The sequence below is a fragment of the Caloenas nicobarica genome, chromosome 1 (genome assembly GCF_036013445.1).
Source record: "Caloenas nicobarica isolate bCalNic1 chromosome 1, bCalNic1.hap1, whole genome shotgun sequence".
Lineage (NCBI taxonomy): Eukaryota > Metazoa > Chordata > Aves > Columbiformes > Columbidae > Caloenas > Caloenas nicobarica.
This window is the reverse complement of record NC_088245.1, coordinates 89,014,351-89,023,485: the sequence shown is the minus strand read 5'-3', so window position 1 is coordinate 89,023,485 and position 9,135 is coordinate 89,014,351. Positions and strand designations below refer to the sequence as shown.

Below are 9,135 nucleotides of genomic sequence, written 5' to 3'. Positions count from 1 at the left end.
AAAAAGGTGCTATTGCTATAACTATTGGTCTTGAGTTTTTGATATCCTGTTATTAGCAGCTACCTAGGAGGGAGAAATAGGTATATTGTGTCACTCCTGAGTATAAACCCTATTGGGAAAACAGATCCTTGGTCTGAATCACTGTTGCTTTGTAGTGGGGATGTGTTTTGGTTCACTAATTCCAGTGACTTGTCCAAGTGGAAAATTTGATGATTTCATTTTAGTTTCTTCACACCAGTGACAAAGCCTGCAGCCACTGCCTCCATTGCCCTCCTTACAGAGACTATAGGCAGGTACTGGGACTTGAGATGTTATCATAATGATAATAAAGCTTTTTGCTGTGTCTTGTGGGTTTTTTTTACTTTTTTTCTTTTTCAAATCAGTTTCCAACAGCTGGTTGCCAGTTGCCCTCTGACACAGACACATAAAAGGGAAGTAGTGAGTCCTGTACCAGCAGGGATCTCTGGAAGAAATGCAGCCCTCATAAATCAAGCCAGCACTGTTACATAGCTTTAGTACAATGAAGTGCATATGTGCAAAGGTGACTGAAGAGGGACCCCACTCACTGGCTGGGAGCAAACAGACCTAGCTCTCAGAGAAGTGGTTCTCCTGCCACCGTGGCAAGTGGTGGGGAGGAACTCAGGCATGCTTCTTCTGAGATCCTTAAAGCGAAGCAAGCAAGACTCTGGATGGGGCAATAGTCTTCATTGCAGTACTCTGAGGGGTAGGTTCTTAGGTAGTTTCCAGTCTTTTGCCAGTTAACAAGCCCACAGCATGGAGTTCATACTCTCCCCATAGAAGATCAGATCACTTCCTGACACACCTTCATGGTAAGGTAGAAAACATCTTTCATAGAACCACAGAATCATTCGGTTGGAAAAGACCTTTAAGATCATTGAGTCCATTGCCAAATCCGCCTCTAAATCATGTCCCTAAGAACCACATCTATGTGTCTTTTAAACATCTCTAGGGATGGTGACTCCACCACTTCCCTGGGCAGCCTGTTCCAATGCCTGACCACCCTTTCCATGAAGAAATTTGTCCTAATATCCAATCTAAACCTCCCTTGGTGCAACTTGAGGCCATTTCCTCTTGTCATATTACTTGTTACTTGGGAGAAGAGATCAATACCTTCCATGCTATAACCTTCTTTCAGGTAGTTGTAGAGAGTGATGTCTCCCCTCAGTCTCCTTTTCTGCAGGCTAAATAGCCCCAGTTCCCTCAGGTGCTCCTCAAGGGCTTGTTCTCTAGACCCTTCACCAGCTTTGTTGTTCTTCTCTGAACTCTCTCCAGCACTTCAATGTCTTTCTTGTAGTGAACTGAAGATGGTATTAGAGGTGCAGACTCACAAGTGCTGAGTACAGGAGGAGGATCACTTCCCTAGTCCTGCTGGCCACACTATTTCTGAGACAAGCCAGGATGCTGTTGGCCTTTTTGGCCACCTGGGCACACTGCTGGCTCATCTGGTGGCTCATATCCATCAGCCCACTCCACTTTAATGCCTGCCTCATCTGCAGAAGGTTTCCCAGCACCACCACCTTCACCATGGAGTTCCATCACATTGCCCAGTTCAAACTCAGGCTTCTTCAGCATCTTAACCTTGTGGACATAGACATTGTGGAGAGGGTAAATGGACCGAGACGTCTTCTCTACGTCTTTAACAATGCTGTCTGAGATCAGCTTATTAACCACTTCTATCAGGTCATTGGTTTGGACCTCTTGGGTCATGATTTCCATCATCTTCTTACAAATCTGTAGAACCTGCTGATGCTGGGAACATGAGGTCTTGTGGATTTGGTTATTATGCTTCTTCGTAAAACCCATGCAGAAGAGGTGCAGTGGGTAACCATTGGTAGTTTTAACATCTACATGGGCTTCAATCATTATCTGACATTTTCTGACCATGGAGCACATTTTGTCCCAGATGAGGTCTATTCCATGGAGGTTGGTCAGAAAACATTTGCCCTGAACTTCCTCAGTTATCAGTTTCAATTTATTTATCATTCTGAAGATCAGCCAGACTCACTTCAAATACACAACCCTTCAGTCCACCAGAGGCAATCTTAGTTCTTTGAGTCCTGGTGACACATGTCTTCCCAATGTTTCAGATATTAAACATTGCCGGTGCTTTGACATCATACCAGTCCTTTTTGGAGAAAGAATCAACTGCTTTTTTCTTGGCACTTTTCTTGCCACCCTTGGTGAGGCACTTGTTCTTGTCAACTGCCATGATTCCACCCTACCAACAAAAAATTGGATGTTCTGCTAGCTTAAATTCAAGTTGCAATCACTGGATTTTATTTCCTTTGCTAGATTCATCTTCCCCCAGATATACACTGTTTGAAGGCCTTGAGTGATTAATTCCTCCCTGTCAGGGAGAGAGGTAGGGTTTAACAGGGAGGCTTTTAAGTGTACAGAATAAACTCTTACGTGGTCCAGTCAATTAACAGGGGTGACACAGCAGAGTTTATAAGTACGTTGTTATAGTGACCTTGGTTTGGTACATATGCTTATGGTTTCACACAGACAGCAGTTGCATATCAATAGCATTTTTTAAAAAAAAGTGTAACATGTTTTTAATCACAAAAGGTATTTCATCTAATACTGTTGTGTGTTGATCCCACATGAGCACCCCAACAGCCTCTTGCTGATTCCCTCCACCCCAGTGGGAGGTGGGTGGGAACAGGAAGATCAAAAATGAGAGAACGCACGAGTTTTCTCTTTTTTCTCTAGCGAAACAGTTCTTCTCATGAGTTTTCTGTTCCAGCAAAACAGTTTAATAGGAGAAACAAAGAGGAAACAAGCCAAGCAAAGCAAAGGCAGTCACTCACTACTTCCCACAAGCAGACCGATGCTTAGCCAGGTTCCAAGCAACATCCTTCTCAGGAGGCAACAGCCACCCTTCCACTTCTTCACCTACCCCAGTTTTTATTGCTGAGCATATGGAGTATCCCTTCTGTTCAGGTCAGCTGTCCTGGCTGTGTCCCCTCCCAACTTCTTGCCCACCCCCAGCCTACTCACTGGGAGCTGTGTGTATGTGTGTGTGCAGAGTGACATACAGAGAAAGCCTTGACTCTGTGCAAGCACTGCTCAGCAACAGCCACAATATTAATGTCTTATCAACACTACTTTAGGCACAAATCCAAAATGAAGCACCATACAAGCTGCCATGAAGGAAGTTAACTCCATGCCAGCCAGACACAGTTCAAATATGAAATTCCATCTTCAAGACATAGAAATTAGTCTAGGTCTGTGACAGAAGCTTGCTGAGGACTAGTGGTCATGAAAGAAATGGTACAAACTGGAAACAATGAGAATAAAAATGAGTCACTGGGAGGTCTAGGTTACATGCCAAACTGGGACCATTCTTTTAAAATTAATATACAGCCAAATTCTGTGCCATACATAGAAGAATAAGCCATACATTTGGAAGTGGGATTGTATCCTGGCACACTAAATAGCTTTAAAAGTTTTAGCAAACAAGCATTCAGCATATCTCTCCATTTCTGCACCTAGTGCAGATGGCAGAAAGAACTAATGCAGTCATTAGGTAGGTGTGAAAATGCATGGAAGGGAGGAGACTTGACCTCTGCATAGAGCACTGGGGAAAACAGGATGGAGATGATTCTTTCAATTCCAGGTCCTCTATTTTTAAATATTTTCAAAATTTACAAGAGAGCAGAGTCATAACAATTGTTTGGGAGTTATAGAAACTTCAGTTGTAGAAAATATGGAGAAACTTTGGGACTCGCATGCTTTTTTGGCTTGAGTAGAATGTTCAGAGGTGAGTATTATACTATGGAAATACTTTCATGGAAAAGAAATACTAAACAATCTAGGGGTTTTGGTTCACCATAAGAAGGTATAATTAGTACTAGTGACAGTAAGCTAAAGCCAGATGCCTTGCATCTGGGTCAGGGCAACCCCGGTATCAATACAGGCTGGGGGATGAAGGGATTTGAGAGCAGCCCTGAGGAGAAGGACTTGGGGGTACTGGTGGATGAAAGCTTAGATGTGAGGCAGCAATGTGTGTTCACAGACCAGAAGGCCAATTGTATCCCAGGCTACATCACAAGAAGCCTGGCCAGCAGGTCAGGGGACATGATTCTGCCCCTCTGCTCCACTCTAGAATGACACTACCTGGAGTACTGTGTCCAGCTTTGGAGTCTTCAGCACAAGACATGGACCTGTTAGAGATGGTCCAGAGGAGGACCACAAAACCAATCAGAAGGATGGAGCACATCTTCCATCAAGAAAGGCTGAGAGAGTTGGGGTTGTTCAGCCTGAAGGTGAGAAGGCTCCAGGGATACTTTATTGTGGCTTTTCAATACTTAAAAGTGGCTTACAAGAAAGATGGAGACAGGCTGTTTTGTAGGGCCTGTTGCAACAGGACAAGGGATAATGTTTTTAATCTGAAAGAGGGGAGATTTAAACTAGATGTAAGGAAGAAAATCTTTATGATAAAGGTGGTGAAACACTGGGAACAGGTCACCCAGAGAGGTAGTAGGTGCCCCATCCCTGGAGACATTCAAGGCCAGGCTGGACGGGGCTCTGAGTAACCTGATCTAGTTGAAGGTGTTCCTGCTCATCGCACGCGGGTTGGACTAGATGAGCTTTGAAGGTCCCTTCCAACCCAAACTATTCTATGATTCTACGATAGTGAAGATAGTAATTGCAAATTACCAGGAATAATGTTGGGAGTCTCTGTGTCTTCCTGTTTTCAGACATGTCTGTTGATGAGCAACACGTAGAATTGAACTTTAAGGTCTTGTGATAAGCATGAAGTGCAATTAGATGTCCGAATGCTCCTTAGTTCTCCAAGGTGGTGAATCAAGTCAGCTCTTAACTTTATTTTGGATAAACCACATTGGTTTTGGCCTTCAGAGTAAGACATATTGGAATAGACATATTCCAAGTTATTGGAATATCTTACCTGGGAATTACTGTTGCTATTCCTTTCTCGAGTTTTAAAACATTAGTGAGTTCAGACATACTCATTATATCAGTACAGACACCATGTAGATTCTTTTAGGTTTTCCAGCAGTCTTTTGAAGTGGAGGTACCAGAAACTACATGGTCCCGTGTAACACAATGATTTATCATTCTTCATAAAGTCTTGCAGACCACCTCCTTTTGTGCACTAAATGCTTCCTGTAGATATATTAGTTGCTGATTTAACATGCTCATTAGCTTTCATTTTCTGTCCAGTTATGCAGGCTCACCAGGTTTTTGGACTTGTGCTCCCACCTGCATGTCACTGAAAATCTTTCCTAATGAAACAGATAACATTTATTGAAAATCAGACTGTCATTCACTGTGAAGCTGTCAAAAATCTGAACTGAGTGGGCCATACATTCTCTCTTCATGACAGAGTTCCTAAAGGTTTTCTCTTATCTGTTTCATGCTCAGGCACATTCATGGATATATTTTTCCCAGAAAGTTACCGGTTGTAGATTACTGTAAATTTCATTCTCTGTGTCTGCATTGTCTCCTTTTCATGATCGGATGAACAGAGTAATTTGTGCAGGCATGTGAAGTGAAGTTTAAGTAGGTGCTAAGTGCTTTGAAACAAAAGCTTTAACAAATGCCTGAGCATCTGGATGGTTAAGCATTTAAAGAAAGGAAAAGTTGGCTTGTACTAGATGCTGGAAGGTGACCAGAAAGCTTGGACAGGCTATGGGACTGGGTCATAGGAGTGGGGTTTGCTGGCATGTTTGCAGATCCTTTTTTTCCAATTCAAAGAGCTGTAACATATAAACTGCTGAAATGCATTTCATACTGTTTAATAAAAATGTGCTTTGATTCATTTATCTTAGAACAATACTTGTAGACAAATAAGAAGTAGTTTTATAAATCATTTTAAGTAAAAATGGAAATAAAAGGACTAATACAAAATAATCTTCTTACCTAGTCAGTAAAAAAGAAAAGGCTACTGAAGTCAAATTTGAAAAACAACTCACTCTTCAAAAACACAGTTAATAAACCACATCAATAAGCTATCCCTGAACTCTTTATCTTTTGGCTGGCCATAAAGTAGCATTACTTTAAAAATTAATTCCAGGTAAAGGAATGAGCAGTTATCCCATACTTTGGTTTGTCAGCATATATGACAGAGATGAATGTAAAGCCGTGCCTAGTTCAAGAATAATCACACCCTTCTCAGAGGACAGCATGTGGCTGCAAAACATACTATGAGCCTGCGTGAGAGTGTAGAACTAGTAGAAGTTTTTTTTTTAATTTTTATTTTGGATTAACTTGGGCTATAGACTTCATTTTACAATGAATATTTCCAAAAAGATGCTGACAGCTGTGGTTTGGAAGCTCCCAAGGTAAAACTGCCTGCGTCAGGAGCCCTGAGCTCTAGGTTTGGTTGGTCATGCTGTAACCCTGCTTGGTGTAGGTGGCAGTCTGCAAGGTTGGAGACTGTAGTTTTTTAATTCTTCTTCCATACCTTCTTCAACAAGGGATAAATGCAGAGTAGTCAGGGCAGAACAGTGTGTGCTCCTGCATGACGTTATTGTCAGCTCTGCAGAGCCACTGGGTGCGATGCTGAGCAGATCCTCACCCGCTCTTGCTGCTGGTGGCAGCACATTAGACTATTCTCCACTCCATAATGGCCCAAACCACATTAGCAGTGTTTCGGCAGTGACGCACTAAGCACAAGCCACTCCAAGCGGTTTGCAGACATTAATCAACGGACTGTGATTTGTAGTGCTTGAAATGGAATATGATCATAAGAAATGCCTCAATTTACTTATCTATAAATTACCTACAGCTATCTCCTGTCTTTCCACGTCACGGTGACAGTATGCAGTTAATTGATTCACAGAGGTAAAGAGCTTTAAGATCGTCTGATGAAAGATGTTACAGAAGTAAGTGGTGGTAAGCACAAGTGGTGTTTTGGCAGGACAGCCATGTGTGTTTCACGCCGTGGGGATGGTGTAAATGAGGTATTCGCTTCGCATTCTTGGGCTCTCTCCGTGTGTGGTGCAGGGAAAGCAGTCGCCCTCTGTGAAAGCAGGTTTTATGTTGTGTGACATAAACGCTAGAGACCACTCTATGTGCTGGGACATATGATACAGCTGACTTGTGGGCAAAATAATATAACCCACACCTCTCTGCCACGTCGGGATAAATCCCAGACTGCACCTCTCAGAACAAGCATATCCTGTCGTGAAACGTCAAGCAACGAACATCAATAAATAATGAGTTGAAAACGGCAAGGTGGCATAAAACTGCACAGTCCTGCTTGGGAAGGTAGGGAAGCTGATTAAGTGTTATTTCCTGATCTGTAAATCATCAATTCCAAACCTCTTTGTGTGTTGTCTATAAAATATTGGCTGTGGGCCTTTTGTTATAAAAAGGTAACTAATTTTTATAGCAGCCCCATAAATAGTAATTAACGTGCCACAAACTGAAAAACATCCTGCTGTAAAAAATGGGGAAACACTATTTTCAAGAGACCTGTGTTTGTGCCTGGGTAGGGATGAATACTTGTTTGCCCCTGTTTGGGTGAGTAGATGCACAGGGACTGCTGTGTTGGAAAACACTAGTCCCTTGCTTTTGTCCTGCCTTAGGAACATCCCTGGCATGACCTGGGAAGGACCAGTGATCTGAAGTCCACCTTCTCTTTTCAGCACCTGCTGTATCAGAGGAGGCAGAAAGGAATGATGAAGTAGATGATTACTGAATACAGCATTTTTCTTTCCAGCCTCTATCACTTAATGTTTGGCTTATGCCCTGAAATATGAGAAGGGCTTAGATCTTGTCTCAAAACATTTTTTCCATTCCCATCTACTAAAACTGTATACGCTCTCATTATCCATATAAATCCTTCGTCCCTTTCTGAACAGCAACAAACTGTTGACCTCAGTCATATAGTGATCCCACGAGTTCAACATTCATGCTTAAAAATAAGAAAATCAACTGACCCCTGACCTTGCCCCCTCCACTCACTCAGTTTTAAACTAATAATCTTATGGGTGTGGTTAGTGCCCATTGTTCCCTAAGGAGAGGGTAGACAGGCATGTCAAATTTATTGTACATGTAACGTACCATGTGCATGGACCATGGGAGAGACCGGAGCTGAGAGGAGAGGGAGAACTGTGCAGCCTGGCCAGAGCAGTGTTACAAGAACTGGAGTATGTGCACAGATCAGGGAGGTGTTAATGGCCTGCAGCAACAACAGCCCTGCTTCTTTTGCCCCCTGTTGCCTTCCTTTAGAAAATTTGCACCTGGTCACATAAATGCTGAGAACAGAGACCTTCAGATGCTCCCACTGGCAGCTACATCTTTGTGTCACAGTGATGGGAGCTGTGCACACAGCACCACCCACTCCCAGATTTTTCTGCTTTATGCCTACCCTGCTTCAAGAGGAAAAGGAGGTAATTGGACTGTTAAGCCACTACCATGGCTTCTTGATGTGCTTGCAGCTAGTGGCTTAACTATTCAGTGCTTCACATTAGATTTATTACTGAATACAACACATCTATTTGGTAATTCCAGCATTGGAAGGGCCATATGAATAGGGGATGTTGCAAGCTTGCACTCTGGTACATTGCCTTCTCTGTTGTATTTTACTTAGTGAGAAAAAAAAAAAAGAGAGAGAGATTCAAACATCATTAAGAGATTTTTGCCATTCTGGGTTGTATTCCTGTGGATAAAGAAGGCTCAGGGCAAGGTAGAGCTGTATCACACCACTGTTGCTCTACATCTGTGATGGCCTTGGTGCAGCCAGCTCTCTGTCCAGTGCCTTCCACTCCTTTGTGTTACCTGCAGTATTTCTTGGTCTCACAGAGCATCTCAGTCCCTTAACTTGCTCTACGATCAGCAGTGTTTCACTCCTACTCTGCCCTGTCTTTTGATGCCCATGACAGGCACACTGTCATTCATGCTCCATGCACACTGATGCAGTATTTCTTCTATAAATCTTTATATCTACACTAACAAGCAGTGTGGCACAGGGGTAGCAAACAATAGATCAAAAAAGCTTGTGCTGAGGTCACTATAACAACACTGTGCATGTTTCAGAGGGGGCGGAGGTTGGTTTTGTACTAGAGTTACTGCAGCCCGACAGACTGAGTGTCCCTGCTACTCATGTGGCTTGAAGCTGTCAGAGGAGAAGACATCCTATAA

The 9,135-nt window shown here is 42.8% G+C and overlaps 1 pseudogene; it reads right to left on the bottom strand.

The window, feature by feature from the left end:
• Positions 1-1,398: 1,398 nt before the first annotated feature.
• On the bottom strand, positions 1,399-2,230 carry LOC135990705 (small ribosomal subunit protein eS1-like; annotated as a pseudogene).
• Between the last annotated feature and the right edge of the window lie 6,905 nt (positions 2,231-9,135).